Here is an 18,175-nt window from a genome sequence, read left to right as displayed (position 1 = left end):
ATAGTAGCAAATGAAGCAACTGACAGAGAATTAATCTCAAAAATATGCAAAATCCTGAAGCTCAATTCCAGAAAAATAACTGACCCAATCAAAAAATGGGCCAAAGAACTAAACAGCCATTTCTCCAAAGAAGACATACAGATGGCTAACAAACACATGAAAAAATGCTCAACATCACTCATTAAATGCAAATCAAAATCACAATGTGGTACCATCTCACACCAATCAGAATGGCTGCTATCAAAATGTCTACAAACAATAAATGCTGGAGAGGGTGTGGAGAAAAAAGAACTCTCTTACCCTGTTGGTGGGAATGCAAATTAGTACAGCCACTATGGAGAACAGTGTGGAGATTCCTTTAAAAACTGGAAATAGGTGCTCGCTTCGGCCGTATATATGCTAAAATTGGAACGATACAGAGAAGATTAGCATGGCCCCTGCGCAAGGATGACATGCAAATTTGTGAAGCGTTCCATATTTTTTAAGGAAACAATTCCATTCTCCATTGCAATGAAAAGAATAAAATACTTAGGAATATATCTACCTAAAGAAACTAAAGACCCATATATTGAAAACTATAAAACACTGATGAAAGAAATCAAAGAGGACACTAATAGATGGAGAAATATACCATGTTCATGGATCGGAAGAATCAATATAGTGAAAATGAGTATACTACACAAAGCAATCTACAGGTTCAATGCAATCCCTATCAAGCTACCAGCAGTATTTTTCACAGAACGAGAACAAATAATTTCAACATTTGTATGGAAATACAAAAAAACCTCGAATAGCCAAAGCAATCTTGAGAAAGAAGAATGGAACCTGAGGAATCAACTGGCCTGACATCAGGCTCTACTACAAAGCCATAGTCATCAAGACAGTATGGTACTGGCACAAAGACAGAAATATACATCACTGGAACAAAATAGAAAGCCCAGAGATAAATCCACACACATATGGACATCTTATCTTTGACAAAGGAGGCAAGAATATACAATGGAGTAAAGACAATCTCTTTAACAAGTGATGCTGGGAAAACTGGTCAACCACTTGTAAAAGAATGAAACTAGATCACTTTCTAACACCACACACAAAAATACTCAAAATGGATTAAAGATCTAAACGTAAGACCAGAGACTATAAAACTCCTAGAGGAGAACATAAGCAAAACACTCTCTGACATAAATCACAGCAGGATCCTCTATGATCCACCCCCCAGAATTCTGGAAATAAAAGCAAAAATAAACAAATGGGATCTAATTAAAATTAAAAGCTTCTGCACAACAAAGGAAACTATAAGCAAGGTGAAAAGACAGCCTTCTGAATGGGAGCAAATAATAGCAAATGAAGCAACTGACAAACAACTAATCTCCAAAATATACAAGCAACTCCTGCAGCTCAACTCCAGAAAAATAAACGACCCAATCAAACAATGGGCCAAAGAACTAAATAGACATTTCTCCAAAGAAGACATATGGATGGCTAACAAACACATGAAAAGATGCTCAACATCACTCATTATTAGAGAAATGCAAATCAAAACCACAATGAGAGGGCGGTCCTAATATGGCAGAGGAATAGGATGGGGAGACCACTTTCTCCCTCACATATTCCTCAAAAGAACATTTCAACGCTGAGCAAACTCCACAAAACAACTTCTGAGTGCTGGCAGAGGACATCAGGCACCCAGAAAAGCAGATCATTGTCTTCAAAAACAGGTAGGAAAAAATATAAAAGACAAAAAAAGAGACAAAGGAGGTGGGGAGGAGCTCCATCCCTGGAAGGGAAGCCCATCCCGGGAAGGAAATTTTAAGAAGAGAGGTTTCCAAACACCAGGAAACACTCTCCCTGCCGAGTCTGTGGTGAGCCTTGGAAGCACAGAGGGCAACATAACAGGAAGGAAAAATAAATAAATAATTAAACCAACAGATTACAAGCCCAAAAGTAACTCCCCCATGGAAAAGCAGCATAGATGCCCGCAAGTGGGGGCAGGGCAGGGAGGCACGGGAGGCGTGGGCTGCAATGCTTTGTAAGAATAGGACAGGAACACCCCACGTGTAACCAGAATGAACTAATTTGGGCTAGCAAACCAGACTGTGGGATAGCTACCACGCGAAAAGCTCGAACATAAGACACTGCCAGGACCACACACAGAACAAAGGATGGAATGGAAATAGCTGGCTGCAGACCATCCCCCGCCGGGGACAGATAGCCAGAGCCATAAGGTCTGGAAAGGGGCAATCGCAGCCCCAGAGAGACTTTACCTACAAACCTGCAAGCAGGCTTCTTTGCTAAGACGTCTGGGAGTGCTGGACAGTCACCATCTGCCTCACAAGGGGCGCCAGCAGTACACTCAGAAAACTGAGCAGCAGAGACAGGAAAGGCGACAAGTCACAGCAACTGTGCTCGCCAAACTCCTGAGCTATTCGGACCTGGGAAGGGCACAAAACGCAGTCCCAACGGAATCTGAGCCTCTGAGGGCTACCTGAGCGCAGAACCTGAGCGGCTTAGACCGGGGAGGTGCACGCAGCCAAGGGCCGGCCTCAGACGGTTCCCGGCTGAGCATCATAGAGCCAGAGTGGTTTGCGTGCCGTGAGCAGGGAAAGGCCAAGCAGGGCTGAGACACTGTGTGCACACCACAGTGCTATTTGTTTGCAGCATCCCCCCCTCCCCACAGCGTGACTGAACTAGTGAGCCTAAAAAACCAGCAAACAGAAGAAGTTAAACAGAGGGAACCACCTTGGAAGTGACCCCACACTGCCCACAACATCAGAGAAGGGCTAGATATATCTTTACTGTTTTCACAACCATTCAGTTTTTTTTTCTTTTTTTCTAACTTTTTTTTTAATTGTTAAGTCTTCTATTTCTCCTCTAATTTTTATTTCTATAACCTACTATTACTTTTCAAAACAAAGACTCTATTTTTTTAAGGCAAACACCATATATAGTCTTTGTGTGGTTGTTGGTGGTGTTTTTTAATAATTCTTGTGGCTTTTCTTTTTTCCTTCTGCTTCTTTTCTTTAATATTGTATTTTTGAAAATCCAACCTCTAGATTTTTAATCTTTGCTTTTTGGTTTTTGTTGTCAATTTTGTACATTTAAAAACCCAAACTTCACTACCCAATTTTACCTGAGAGCGAGATTACTGGCTTGACCACTCTCTCCTCCTCTGGACTCTCCTTTTTCTCCACCAGGTGGCCTCTGTCTCTCACCACCCGCCTCCCTGCCACGCCCGCCCCCCCCCCCTCCCGCACCCAATCTCTTCTCTATCCAACTCTGAATCTCTGTGTGTTCCAGATGGTGGAGAACACCTAAGGTTACTGGCTGGATTTGTCTCTCTCCTTTTCATTTCCCTCTTTTATCCTTCTGGCCACCTCTGTCTCCTTCCTCCCTCTCCTCTTCCCTGTATAACTCCGTGAATACCTCTGAGCGGTCCAGACTATGGAGCTCACAGAAGGAAGCGATTACTGGCTAGCTTGCTCTCTCCTCTTTTGATCTCACCGCATCTCATTCCAGTCACCTCTAACTCCCCCTCCCTCTTCTCATCTCCATGTAACTCAGTGAACCTCTCTGGGTGTCCCTCAATGTGAAGAAACTTTTCATCTTTAACCTAGATGTTTTATCATTGGTGCTATATAGATGGAGAAGTCTAGAGGCTACTGTAAAAATAAAACTGAAAACTTAAGCAGGAGGCTTAAGTCCAAAGCCTGAGAACATCAGAGAACTCCTGAATTCAGGGAACATTAAGCAATAGGAGCTCATCAAACACCTCCATACCTACACTGAAACCAAGCTCCACCCAACGGCCAACAAGTTCCAGAGCAAGACATACCACACACATTCTCCAGCAACACAGGAACACACCCCTGAGCTTCAATATATAGGCAGTTCAAAGTTACTCCAAAACCATTGACGTCTCATAACCCATCACTGGTCATTCCACTGCACTCCAGAGAGAAGAAACCCAGCTCCACCCAACAGAACTCCAACACAAGCCTCCCTAACCAGGAAACCTTGACAAGCCACTGATACAACCCCACCCACAGTGAGGAAGCTCCATAATAAAGAGAACTCCACAAATTACCAGAATATAGAAAGGCCACCCCAAATGCAGCAATATAACCAAGATGAAGAGACAGAGGAATACTCAGCAGTTAAAGGAACAAGAGAAATGCCCACCAAAACAAACAAAAGAAAAAGAGATAGGGAATCTACCTGAGAAAGAATTCTGAATATTGATAGTGAAAATGATCCAAAATCTTGAAATCAAAATGGAATCACAGATAAATAGCCTGGAGACAAGGATTGAGAAGATGCAAGAAAGGTTTAACAAGGACCTAGAAGAAATAAAAAAGAGTCAATATATAATGAATAACGCAATAAATGAGATCAGAAACACTCTGGAGGCAACAAAGAGTAGAATAATGGAGGCAGAAGGTAGGATTAGTGAAATAGAAAATAGAATGGTAGAAATAAATGAATCAGAGAGGAAAAAAGAAAAACAAATTAAAAGAAATGAGGACAATCTCCGAGACCTCCAGGACAATATGAAAGGCTCCAACATTCGAATTATAGGAGTCCCAGAAGAAGAAGACAAAAAGAAAGACCATGAGAAAATCCTTGAGGAGATAGTAGTTGAAAACTTCTCTAAAATGGGGAAGGAAATAATCACCCAAGTCCAAGAAACCCAGAGAGTTCCAAATAGGATAAACCCAAGGCGAAACACCCCAAGACACATATTAATCAAATTAACAAAGATCAAACACAAAGAACAAATATGAAAAGCAGCAAGGGAAAAACAACAAATAACACACAAGGGGATTCCCATAAGGATAACAGCTGATCTTTCAATAGAAACTCTTCAGGCCAGGAGGGAATGGCAAGACATACTTAAAGTGATGAAAGAAAATAACCTACAGCCCAGATTCCTGTACCCAGCAAGGATCTCACTCAAATACAAAGGAAAAATCAAAAGATTTACAGATAAGCAAAAGCTGAGAGAATTCAGCACCACCAAATCAGCTCTCCAACAAATTCTAAAGGATATTCTCTAGACACGAAACACAAAAAGGGTGTATAAACCTGAACCCAAAACAATAAAGTAAATGGCAATGAGATCATACTTATCAACAATTACCTTAAACGTAAATGGAATGAATGCCTCAACCAAAAGGCAAAGACTGGCTGAATGGATACAAAAACAAGACCCCTCTATATGCTGCCTACAAGAGACCCACCTCAAAACAAGGGACACATACAGACTGAAAATGAAGGGCTGGAAAAAGATATTCCACGCAAATAGAGACCAAAAGAAAGCAGGAGTATCAATACTCATATCCGATAACATAGACTTTAAAACAAAGGCTGTGAAAAGAGACAAGGAAGGCCACTACATAATGATCAAAGGATCAATGCAAGAAGAAGATATAACAATTATAAATATATATGCACCCAATATAGGAGCACCGCAATATGTAAGACAAATGCTAACAAGTATGAAAGGGGAAATAAACAATAACACAATAATAGCGGGAGCATTTAATACCCCACTCACACCTATGGACAGATCAACTAAACAGAAAATTAACAAAGAAACGCAAACTTTAAATGATACAACAGACCAGTTAGACCTAATTGATATCTATAGGACATTTCACCCCAAAACAATGAATTTTACTTTTTTCTCAAGTTCTCACGGAACCTTCTCCAGGATAGATCACATCCTGGTCCGTAAATCTAACCTTGATAAATTTTAAAAAATCAAAATCATTCTAAGCATCTTTTCTGACCATAATGCATTATGATTAGATCTCAGTTACAGGAGAAAAACTATTAAAAATTCCAACATATGGAGGTTGAACAACACGCTTCTGAATAACCAACAAATCACAGAAGAAATCAAAAAAGAAATCAAAATATGCGTAGAAACTAATGAAAATGAAAAGACAACAACCCAAAACCTGTGGGACACTATAAAAGCAGTGCTAAGAGGAAAGTTCATAGCAATACAGGCATACCTCAAGAAACAAGAAACAAGTCAAATAAATAACCTAACTCTACACCTAAAGCAACTAAAAAAAGGAAGAAATGGAGAACCCCAGAGTTAGTAGAAGGAAAGAAATCTTAAAAATTAGGGCAGAAATAAATGCAAAAGAAACAGAAGAGACCATAGCAAAAATCAACAAAGCCAAAAGCTGGTTCTTTGAAAGGATAAATAAAATTGACAAACCATTAGCCAGACTCATCAAGAAGCAAAGAGAGAAAAATCAAATCAATAAAATTAGAAATGAAAATGGAGAGATCACAACAGACAACACAGAAATACAAAGGATCATAAGAGACTACTATCAGCAACTATATGCCAATAAAATGGACAACGTGGAAGAAATGGACAAATTCTTAGAAAACTACAACTTTCCAAAACTGAACCAGGAAGAAATAGAAAATCTTAACAGACCCATCACAAGCACAGAAATTGAAACGGTAATCAGAAATCTTCCAGCAAACAAAAGCCCAGGTCCAGACGGCTTCACAGCTGAATTCTACCAAAAATTTCGAGAAGAGCTAACACCTATCCTCCTCAAACTCTTCCAGAAAATTGTAGAGGAAGGTAAACTTCCAAACTCATTCTATGAGGCCACCATCACCCTAATACCAAAACCTGACAAAGATGCCACAAAAAAGAAAACAACAGGCCAATATCACTGATGAACATAGATGCAAAAATCCTCAACAAAATTCTAGCAATCAGAATCCAACAACACATTAAAAAGATCATACACCATGACTAAGTGGGCTTTATCCCAAGGATGCAAGGATTCTTCAATCCTTGCAAATCAATCAATGTAATTCACCACATTAACAAATTGAAAAATAAAAGCCATATGATTATCTCAATAGATACAGAGAAAGCCTTTGACAAAATTCAGCATCCATTTATGATAAAAACTCTCTAGAAAGCAGGAATAGAAGGAACATACCTCAACATAATAAAGGCTATATATGACAAACGCACAGCAAACATTATCCTCAATGGTGAAAAATTGAAAGCATTTCCCCTAAAGTCAGGAACAAGACAAGGGTGCCCACTTTCACTGCTACTATTCAACATAGTTCTGGAAGTTTTGGTCACAGCAATCAGAGCAGAAAAAGAAATAAAAGGAATCCAAATTGGAAAAGAAGAAGTAAAACTCTCACTGTTTGCAGATGACATGATCCTCTACATGGAAAACCCTAAAGACTCCACCAGAAAATTACTAGAGCTAATCAATGAATATAGTAAAGTTGCAGGATATAAAATCAACACACAGAAATCCCTTGCATTCCTATACACTAATAATGAGAAACTAGAAAAAGAAATTAAGGAAACAATTCCATTCACCATTGCAATGAAAAGAATAAAATACTTAGGAATATATCTACCTAAAGAAACTAAAGACCTATATATCAAAAACTATAAAACACTGATGAAAGAAATCAAAGAGGACACTAATAGATAGAGAAATATACGATGTTCATGGATCAGAAGAATCAATATAGTAAAAATGAGTATACTACACAAAGCAATCTACAGGTTCAATGCAATCCCTATCAAGCTACCAGCAGTATTTTTCACAGAACGAGAACAAATAATTTCAACATTTGTATGGAAATACAAAAAAACCTCGAATAGCCAAAGCAATCTTGAGAAAGAAGAATGGAACCTGAGGAATCAACTGGCCTGACATCAGGCTCTACTACAAAGCCATAGTCATCAAGACAGTATGGTACTGGCACAAAGACAGAAATATACATCACTGGAACAAAATAGAAAGCCCAGAGATAAATCCACACACATATGGACATCTTATCTTTGACAAAGGAGGCAAGAATATACAATGGAGTAAAGACAATCTCTTTAACAAGTGATGCTGGGAAAACTGGTCAACCACTTGTAAAAGAATGAAACTAGATCACTTTCTAACACCACACACAAAAATACTCAAAATGGATTAAAGATCTAAACGTAAGACCAGAGACTATAAAACTCCTAGAGGAGAACATAAGCAAAACACTCTCTGACATAAATCACAGCAGGATCCTCTATGATCCACCCCCCAGAATTCTGGAAATAAAAGCAAAAATAAACAAATGGGATCTAATTAAAATTAAAAGCTTCTGCACAACAAAGGAAACTATAAGCAAGGTGAAAAGACAGCCTTCTGAATGGGAGCAAATAATAGCAAATGAAGCAACTGACAAACAACTAATCTCCAAAATATACAAGCAACTCCTGCAGCTCAACTCCAGAAAAATAAACGACCCAATCAAACAATGGGCCAAAGAACTAAATAGACATTTCTCCAAAGAAGACATATGGATGGCTAACAAACACATGAAAAGATGCTCAACATCACTCATTATTAGAGAAATGCAAATCAAAACCACAATGAGAGGGCGGTCCTAATATGGCAGAGGAATAGGATGGGGAGACCACTTTCTCCCTCACATATTCCTCAAAAGAACATTTCAACGCTGAGCAAACTCCACAAAACAACTTCTGAGTGCTGGCAGAGGACATCAGGCACCCAGAAAAGCAGATCATTGTCTTCAAAAACAGGTAGGAAAAAATATAAAAGACAAAAAAAGAGACAAAGGAGGTGGGGAGGAGCTCCATCCCTGGAAGGGAAGCCCATCCCGGGAAGGAAATTTTAAGAAGAGAGGTTTCCAAACACCAGGAAACACTCTCCCTGCCGAGTCTGTGGTGAGCCTTGGAAGCACAGAGGGCAACATAACAGGAAGGAAAAATAAATAAATAATTAAACCAACAGATTACAAGCCCAAAAGTAACTCCCCCATGGAAAAGCAGCATAGATGCCCGCAAGTGGGGGCAGGGCAGGGAGGCACGGGAGGCGTGGGCTGCAATGCTTTGTAAGAATAGGACAGGAACACCCCACGTGTAACCAGAATGAACTAATTTGGGCTAGCAAACCAGACTGTGGGATAGCTACCACGCGAAAAGCTCGAACATAAGACACTGCCAGGACCACACACAGAACAAAGGATGGAATGGAAATAGCTGGCTGCAGACCATCCCCCGCCGGGGACAGATAGCCAGAGCCATAAGGTCTGGAAAGGGGCAATCGCAGCCCCAGAGAGACTTTACCTACAAACCTGCAAGCAGGCTTCTTTGCTAAGACGTCTGGGAGTGCTGGACAGTCACCATCTGCCTCACAAGGGGCGCCAGCAGTACACTCAGAAAACTGAGCAGCAGAGACAGGAAAGGCGACAAGTCACAGCAACTGTGCTCGCCAAACTCCTGAGCTATTCGGACCTGGGAAGGGCACAAAACGCAGTCCCAACGGAATCTGAGCCTCTGAGGGCTACCTGAGCGCAGAACCTGAGCGGCTTAGACCGGGGAGGTGCACGCAGCCAAGGGCCGGCCTCAGACGGTTCCCGGCTGAGCATCATAGAGCCAGAGTGGTTTGCGTGCCGTGAGCAGGGAAAGGCCAAGCAGGGCTGAGACACTGTGTGCACACCACAGTGCTATTTGTTTGCAGCATCCCCCCCTCCCCACAGCGTGACTGAACTAGTGAGCCTAAAAAACCAGCAAACAGAAGAAGTTAAACAGAGGGAACCACCTTGGAAGTGACCCCACACTGCCCACAACATCAGAGAAGGGCTAGATATATCTTTACTGTTTTCACAACCATTCAGTTTTTTTTTCTTTTTTTCTAACTTTTTTTTTAATTGTTAAGTCTTCTATTTCTCCTCTAATTTTTATTTCTATAACCTACTATTACTTTTCAAAACAAAGACTCTATTTTTTTAAGGCAAACACCATATATAGTCTTTGTGTGGTTGTTGGTGGTGTTTTTTAATAATTCTTGTGGCTTTTCTTTTTTCCTTCTGCTTCTTTTCTTTAATATTGTATTTTTGAAAATCCAACCTCTAGATTTTTAATCTTTGCTTTTTGGTTTTTGTTGTCAATTTTGTACATTTAAAAACCCAAACTTCACTACCCAATTTTACCTGAGAGCGAGATTACTGGCTTGACCACTCTCTCCTCCTCTGGACTCTCCTTTTTCTCCACCAGGTGGCCTCTGTCTCTCACCACCCGCCTCCCTGCCACGCCCGCCCCCCCCCCCCCCTCCCGCACCCAATCTCTTCTCTATCCAACTCTGAATCTCTGTGTGTTCCAGATGGTGGAGAACACCTAAGGTTACTGGCTGGATTTGTCTCTCTCCTTTTCATTTCCCTCTTTTATCCTTCTGGCCACCTCTGTCTCCTTCCTCCCTCTCCTCTTCCCTGTATAACTCCGTGAATACCTCTGAGCGGTCCAGACTATGGAGCTCACAGAAGGAAGCGATTACTGGCTAGCTTGCTCTCTCCTCTTTTGATCTCACCGCATCTCATTCCAGTCACCTCTAACTCCCCCTCCCTCTTCTCATCTCCATGTAACTCAGTGAACCTCTCTGGGTGTCCCTCAATGTGAAGAAACTTTTCATCTTTAACCTAGATGTTTTATCATTGGTGCTATATAGATGGAGAAGTCTAGAGGCTACTGTAAAAATAAAACTGAAAACTTAAGCAGGAGGCTTAAGTCCAAAGCCTGAGAACATCAGAGAACTCCTGAATTCAGGGAACATTAAGCAATAGGAGCTCATCAAACACCTCCATACCTACACTGAAACCAAGCTCCACCCAACGGCCAACAAGTTCCAGAGCAAGACATACCACACACATTCTCCAGCAACACAGGAACACACCCCTGAGCTTCAATATATAGGCAGTTCAAAGTTACTCCAAAACCATTGACGTCTCATAACCCATCACTGGTCATTCCACTGCACTCCAGAGAGAAGAAACCCAGCTCCACCCAACAGAACTCCAACACAAGCCTCCCTAACCAGGAAACCTTGACAAGCCACTGATACAACCCCACCCACAGTGAGGAAGCTCCATAATAAAGAGAACTCCACAAATTACCAGAATATAGAAAGGCCACCCCAAATGCAGCAATATAACCAAGATGAAGAGACAGAGGAATACTCAGCAGTTAAAGGAACAAGAGAAATGCCCACCAAAACAAACAAAAGAAAAAGAGATAGGGAATCTACCTGAGAAAGAATTCTGAATATTGATAGTGAAAATGATCCAAAATCTTGAAATCAAAATGGAATCACAGATAAATAGCCTGGAGACAAGGATTGAGAAGATGCAAGAAAGGTTTAACAAGGACCTAGAAGAAATAAAAAAGAGTCAATATATAATGAATAACGCAATAAATGAGATCAGAAACACTCTGGAGGCAACAAAGAGTAGAATAATGGAGGCAGAAGGTAGGATTAGTGAAATAGAAAATAGAATGGTAGAAATAAATGAATCAGAGAGGAAAAAAGAAAAACAAATTAAAAGAAATGAGGACAATCTCCGAGACCTCCAGGACAATATGAAAGGCTCCAACATTCGAATTATAGGAGTCCCAGAAGAAGAAGACAAAAAGAAAGACCATGAGAAAATCCTTGAGGAGATAGTAGTTGAAAACTTCTCTAAAATGGGGAAGGAAATAATCACCCAAGTCCAAGAAACCCAGAGAGTTCCAAATAGGATAAACCCAAGGCGAAACACCCCAAGACACATATTAATCAAATTAACAAAGATCAAACACAAAGAACAAATATGAAAAGCAGCAAGGGAAAAACAACAAATAACACACAAGGGGATTCCCATAAGGATAACAGCTGATCTTTCAATAGAAACTCTTCAGGCCAGGAGGGAATGGCAAGACATACTTAAAGTGATGAAAGAAAATAACCTACAGCCCAGATTCCTGTACCCAGCAAGGATCTCACTCAAATACAAAGGAAAAATCAAAAGATTTACAGATAAGCAAAAGCTGAGAGAATTCAGCACCACCAAATCAGCTCTCCAACAAATTCTAAAGGATATTCTCTAGACACGAAACACAAAAAGGGTGTATAAACCTGAACCCAAAACAATAAAGTAAATGGCAATGAGATCATACTTATCAACAATTACCTTAAACGTAAATGGAATGAATGCCTCAACCAAAAGGCAAAGACTGGCTGAATGGATACAAAAACAAGACCCCTCTATATGCTGCCTACAAGAGACCCACCTCAAAACAAGGGACACATACAGACTGAAAATGAAGGGCTGGAAAAAGATATTCCACGCAAATAGAGACCAAAAGAAAGCAGGAGTATCAATACTCATATCCGATAACATAGACTTTAAAACAAAGGCTGTGAAAAGAGACAAGGAAGGCCACTACATAATGATCAAAGGATCAATGCAAGAAGAAGATATAACAATTATAAATATATATGCACCCAATATAGGAGCACCGCAATATGTAAGACAAATGCTAACAAGTATGAAAGGGGAAATAAACAATAACACAATAATAGCGGGAGCATTTAATACCCCACTCACACCTATGGACAGATCAACTAAACAGAAAATTAACAAAGAAACGCAAACTTTAAATGATACAACAGACCAGTTAGACCTAATTGATATCTATAGGACATTTCACCCCAAAACAATGAATTTTACTTTTTTCTCAAGTTCTCACGGAACCTTCTCCAGGATAGATCACATCCTGGTCCGTAAATCTAACCTTGATAAATTTTAAAAAATCAAAATCATTCTAAGCATCTTTTCTGACCATAATGCATTATGATTAGATCTCAGTTACAGGAGAAAAACTATTAAAAATTCCAACATATGGAGGTTGAACAACACGCTTCTGAATAACCAACAAATCACAGAAGAAATCAAAAAAGAAATCAAAATATGCGTAGAAACTAATGAAAATGAAAAGACAACAACCCAAAACCTGTGGGACACTATAAAAGCAGTGCTAAGAGGAAAGTTCATAGCAATACAGGCATACCTCAAGAAACAAGAAACAAGTCAAATAAATAACCTAACTCTACACCTAAAGCAACTAAAAAAAGGAAGAAATGGAGAACCCCAGAGTTAGTAGAAGGAAAGAAATCTTAAAAATTAGGGCAGAAATAAATGCAAAAGAAACAGAAGAGACCATAGCAAAAATCAACAAAGCCAAAAGCTGGTTCTTTGAAAGGATAAATAAAATTGACAAACCATTAGCCAGACTCATCAAGAAGCAAAGAGAGAAAAATCAAATCAATAAAATTAGAAATGAAAATGGAGAGATCACAACAGACAACACAGAAATACAAAGGATCATAAGAGACTACTATCAGCAACTATATGCCAATAAAATGGACAACGTGGAAGAAATGGACAAATTCTTAGAAAACTACAACTTTCCAAAACTGAACCAGGAAGAAATAGAAAATCTTAACAGACCCATCACAAGCACAGAAATTGAAACGGTAATCAGAAATCTTCCAGCAAACAAAAGCCCAGGTCCAGACGGCTTCACAGCTGAATTCTACCAAAAATTTCGAGAAGAGCTAACACCTATCCTCCTCAAACTCTTCCAGAAAATTGTAGAGGAAGGTAAACTTCCAAACTCATTCTATGAGGCCACCATCACCCTAATACCAAAACCTGACAAAGATGCCACAAAAAAGAAAACAACAGGCCAATATCACTGATGAACATAGATGCAAAAATCCTCAACAAAATTCTAGCAATCAGAATCCAACAACACATTAAAAAGATCATACACCATGACTAAGTGGGCTTTATCCCAAGGATGCAAGGATTCTTCAATCCTTGCAAATCAATCAATGTAATTCACCACATTAACAAATTGAAAAATAAAAGCCATATGATTATCTCAATAGATACAGAGAAAGCCTTTGACAAAATTCAGCATCCATTTATGATAAAAACTCTCTAGAAAGCAGGAATAGAAGGAACATACCTCAACATAATAAAGGCTATATATGACAAACGCACAGCAAACATTATCCTCAATGGTGAAAAATTGAAAGCATTTCCCCTAAAGTCAGGAACAAGACAAGGGTGCCCACTTTCACTGCTACTATTCAACATAGTTCTGGAAGTTTTGGTCACAGCAATCAGAGCAGAAAAAGAAATAAAAGGAATCCAAATTGGAAAAGAAGAAGTAAAACTCTCACTGTTTGCAGATGACATGATCCTCTACATGGAAAACCCTAAAGACTCCACCAGAAAATTACTAGAGCTAATCAATGAATATAGTAAAGTTGCAGGATATAAAATCAACACACAGAAATCCCTTGCATTCCTATACACTAATAATGAGAAACTAGAAAAAGAAATTAAGGAAACAATTCCATTCACCATTGCAATGAAAAGAATAAAATACTTAGGAATATATCTACCTAAAGAAACTAAAGACCTATATATCAAAAACTATAAAACACTGATGAAAGAAATCAAAGAGGACACTAATAGATAGAGAAATATACGATGTTCATGGATCAGAAGAATCAATATAGTAAAAATGAGTATACTACACAAAGCAATCTACAGGTTCAATGCAATCCCTATCAAGCTACCAGCAGTATTTTTCACAGAACGAGAACAAATAATTTCAACATTTGTATGGAAATACAAAAAAACCTCGAATAGCCAAAGCAATCTTGAGAAAGAAGAATGGAACCTGAGGAATCAACTGGCCTGACATCAGGCTCTACTACAAAGCCATAGTCATCAAGACAGTATGGTACTGGCACAAAGACAGAAATATACATCACTGGAACAAAATAGAAAGCCCAGAGATAAATCCACACACATATGGACATCTTATCTTTGACAAAGGAGGCAAGAATATACAATGGAGTAAAGACAATCTCTTTAACAAGTGATGCTGGGAAAACTGGTCAACCACTTGTAAAAGAATGAAACTAGATCACTTTCTAACACCACACACAAAAATACTCAAAATGGATTAAAGATCTAAACGTAAGACCAGAGACTATAAAACTCCTAGAGGAGAACATAAGCAAAACACTCTCTGACATAAATCACAGCAGGATCCTCTATGATCCACCCCCCAGAATTCTGGAAATAAAAGCAAAAATAAACAAATGGGATCTAATTAAAATTAAAAGCTTCTGCACAACAAAGGAAACTATAAGCAAGGTGAAAAGACAGCCTTCTGAATGGGAGCAAATAATAGCAAATGAAGCAACTGACAAACAACTAATCTCCAAAATATACAAGCAACTCCTGCAGCTCAACTCCAGAAAAATAAACGACCCAATCAAACAATGGGCCAAAGAACTAAATAGACATTTCTCCAAAGAAGACATATGGATGGCTAACAAACACATGAAAAGATGCTCAACATCACTCATTATTAGAGAAATGCAAATCAAAACCACAATGAGAGGGCGGTCCTAATATGGCAGAGGAATAGGATGGGGAGACCACTTTCTCCCTCACATATTCCTCAAAAGAACATTTCAACGCTGAGCAAACTCCACAAAACAACTTCTGAGTGCTGGCAGAGGACATCAGGCACCCAGAAAAGCAGATCATTGTCTTCAAAAACAGGTAGGAAAAAATATAAAAGACAAAAAAAGAGACAAAGGAGGTGGGGAGGAGCTCCATCCCTGGAAGGGAAGCCCATCCCGGGAAGGAAATTTTAAGAAGAGAGGTTTCCAAACACCAGGAAACACTCTCCCTGCCGAGTCTGTGGTGAGCCTTGGAAGCACAGAGGGCAACATAACAGGAAGGAAAAATAAATAAATAATTAAACCAACAGATTACAAGCCCAAAAGTAACTCCCCCATGGAAAAGCAGCATAGATGCCCGCAAGTGGGGGCAGGGCAGGGAGGCACGGGAGGCGTGGGCTGCAATGCTTTGTAAGAATAGGACAGGAACACCCCACGTGTAACCAGAATGAACTAATTTGGGCTAGCAAACCAGACTGTGGGATAGCTACCACGCGAAAAGCTCGAACATAAGACACTGCCAGGACCACACACAGAACAAAGGATGGAATGGAAATAGCTGGCTGCAGACCATCCCCCGCCGGGGACAGATAGCCAGAGCCATAAGGTCTGGAAAGGGGCAATCGCAGCCCCAGAGAGACTTTACCTACAAACCTGCAAGCAGGCTTCTTTGCTAAGACGTCTGGGAGTGCTGGACAGTCACCATCTGCCTCACAAGGGGCGCCAGCAGTACACTCAGAAAACTGAGCAGCAGAGACAGGAAAGGCGACAAGTCACAGCAACTGTGCTCGCCAAACTCCTGAGCTATTCGGACCTGGGAAGGGCACAAAACGCAGTCCCAACGGAATCTGAGCCTCTGAGGGCTACCTGAGCGCAGAACCTGAGCGGCTTAGACCGGGGAGGTGCACGCAGCCAAGGGCCGGCCTCAGACGGTTCCCGGCTGAGCATCATAGAGCCAGAGTGGTTTGCGTGCCGTGAGCAGGGAAAGGCCAAGCAGGGCTGAGACACTGTGTGCACACCACAGTGCTATTTGTTTGCAGCATCCCCCCCTCCCCACAGCGTGACTGAACTAGTGAGCCTAAAAAACCAGCAAACAGAAGAAGTTAAACAGAGGGAACCACCTTGGAAGTGACCCCACACTGCCCACAACATCAGAGAAGGGCTAGATATATCTTTACTGTTTTCACAACCATTCAGTTTTTTTTTCTTTTTTTCTAACTTTTTTTTTAATTGTTAAGTCTTCTATTTCTCCTCTAATTTTTATTTCTATAACCTACTATTACTTTTCAAAACAAAGACTCTATTTTTTTAAGGCAAACACCATATATAGTCTTTGTGTGGTTGTTGGTGGTGTTTTTTAATAATTCTTGTGGCTTTTCTTTTTTCCTTCTGCTTCTTTTCTTTAATATTGTATTTTTGAAAATCCAACCTCTAGATTTTTAATCTTTGCTTTTTGGTTTTTGTTGTCAATTTTGTACATTTAAAAACCCAAACTTCACTACCCAATTTTACCTGAGAGCGAGATTACTGGCTTGACCACTCTCTCCTCCTCTGGACTCTCCTTTTTCTCCACCAGGTGGCCTCTGTCTCTCACCACCCGCCTCCCTGCCACGCCCGCCCCCCCCCCCCCCTCCCGCACCCAATCTCTTCTCTATCCAACTCTGAATCTCTGTGTGTTCCAGATGGTGGAGAACACCTAAGGTTACTGGCTGGATTTGTCTCTCTCCTTTTCATTTCCCTCTTTTATCCTTCTGGCCACCTCTGTCTCCTTCCTCCCTCTCCTCTTCCCTGTATAACTCCGTGAATACCTCTGAGCGGTCCAGACTATGGAGCTCACAGAAGGAAGCGATTACTGGCTAGCTTGCTCTCTCCTCTTTTGATCTCACCGCATCTCATTCCAGTCACCTCTAACTCCCCCTCCCTCTTCTCATCTCCATGTAACTCAGTGAACCTCTCTGGGTGTCCCTCAATGTGAAGAAACTTTTCATCTTTAACCTAGATGTTTTATCATTGGTGCTATATAGATGGAGAAGTCTAGAGGCTACTGTAAAAATAAAACTGAAAACTTAAGCAGGAGGCTTAAGTCCAAAGCCTGAGAACATCAGAGAACTCCTGAATTCAGGGAACATTAAGCAATAGGAGCTCATCAAACACCTCCATACCTACACTGAAACCAAGCTCCACCCAACGGCCAACAAGTTCCAGAGCAAGACATACCACACACATTCTCCAGCAACACAGGAACACACCCCTGAGCTTCAATATATAGGCAGTTCAAAGTTACTCCAAAACCATTGACGTCTCATAACCCATCACTGGTCATTCCACTGCACTCCAGAGAGAAGAAACCCAGCTCCACCCAACAGAACTCCAACACAAGCCTCCCTAACCAGGAAACCTTGACAAGCCACTGATACAACCCCACCCACAGTGAGGAAGCTCCATAATAAAGAGAACTCCACAAATTACCAGAATATAGAAAGGCCACCCCAAATGCAGCAATATAACCAAGATGAAGAGACAGAGGAATACTCAGCAGTTAAAGGAACAAGAGAAATGCCCACCAAAACAAACAAAAGAAAAAGAGATAGGGAATCTACCTGAGAAAGAATTCTGAATATTGATAGTGAAAATGATCCAAAATCTTGAAATCAAAATGGAATCACAGATAAATAGCCTGGAGACAAGGATTGAGAAGATGCAAGAAAGGTTTAACAAGGACCTAGAAGAAATAAAAAAGAGTCAATATATAATGAATAACGCAATAAATGAGATCAGAAACACTCTGG

The 18,175-nt window shown here is 40.4% G+C and overlaps 1 non-coding gene across 1 annotated transcript; it reads left to right on the top strand.

The window, feature by feature from the left end:
- Positions 1–377: 377 nt before the first annotated feature.
- On the top strand, positions 378–482 carry LOC138421414 (U6 spliceosomal RNA). Its single transcript, XR_011249495.1, has one exon. It is a non-coding gene; the product is annotated as a U6 spliceosomal RNA (small nuclear RNA).
- Positions 483–18,175: the final 17,693 nt, after the last annotated feature.

This window comes from Ovis canadensis, chromosome 15 (assembly GCF_042477335.2).
Source record: "Ovis canadensis isolate MfBH-ARS-UI-01 breed Bighorn chromosome 15, ARS-UI_OviCan_v2, whole genome shotgun sequence".
NCBI classification, from domain to species: domain Eukaryota; kingdom Metazoa; phylum Chordata; class Mammalia; order Artiodactyla; family Bovidae; genus Ovis; species Ovis canadensis.
The sequence above is the reverse complement of the archived record's forward strand: the minus strand, read 5'-3'. Positions and strand labels throughout refer to the sequence as shown.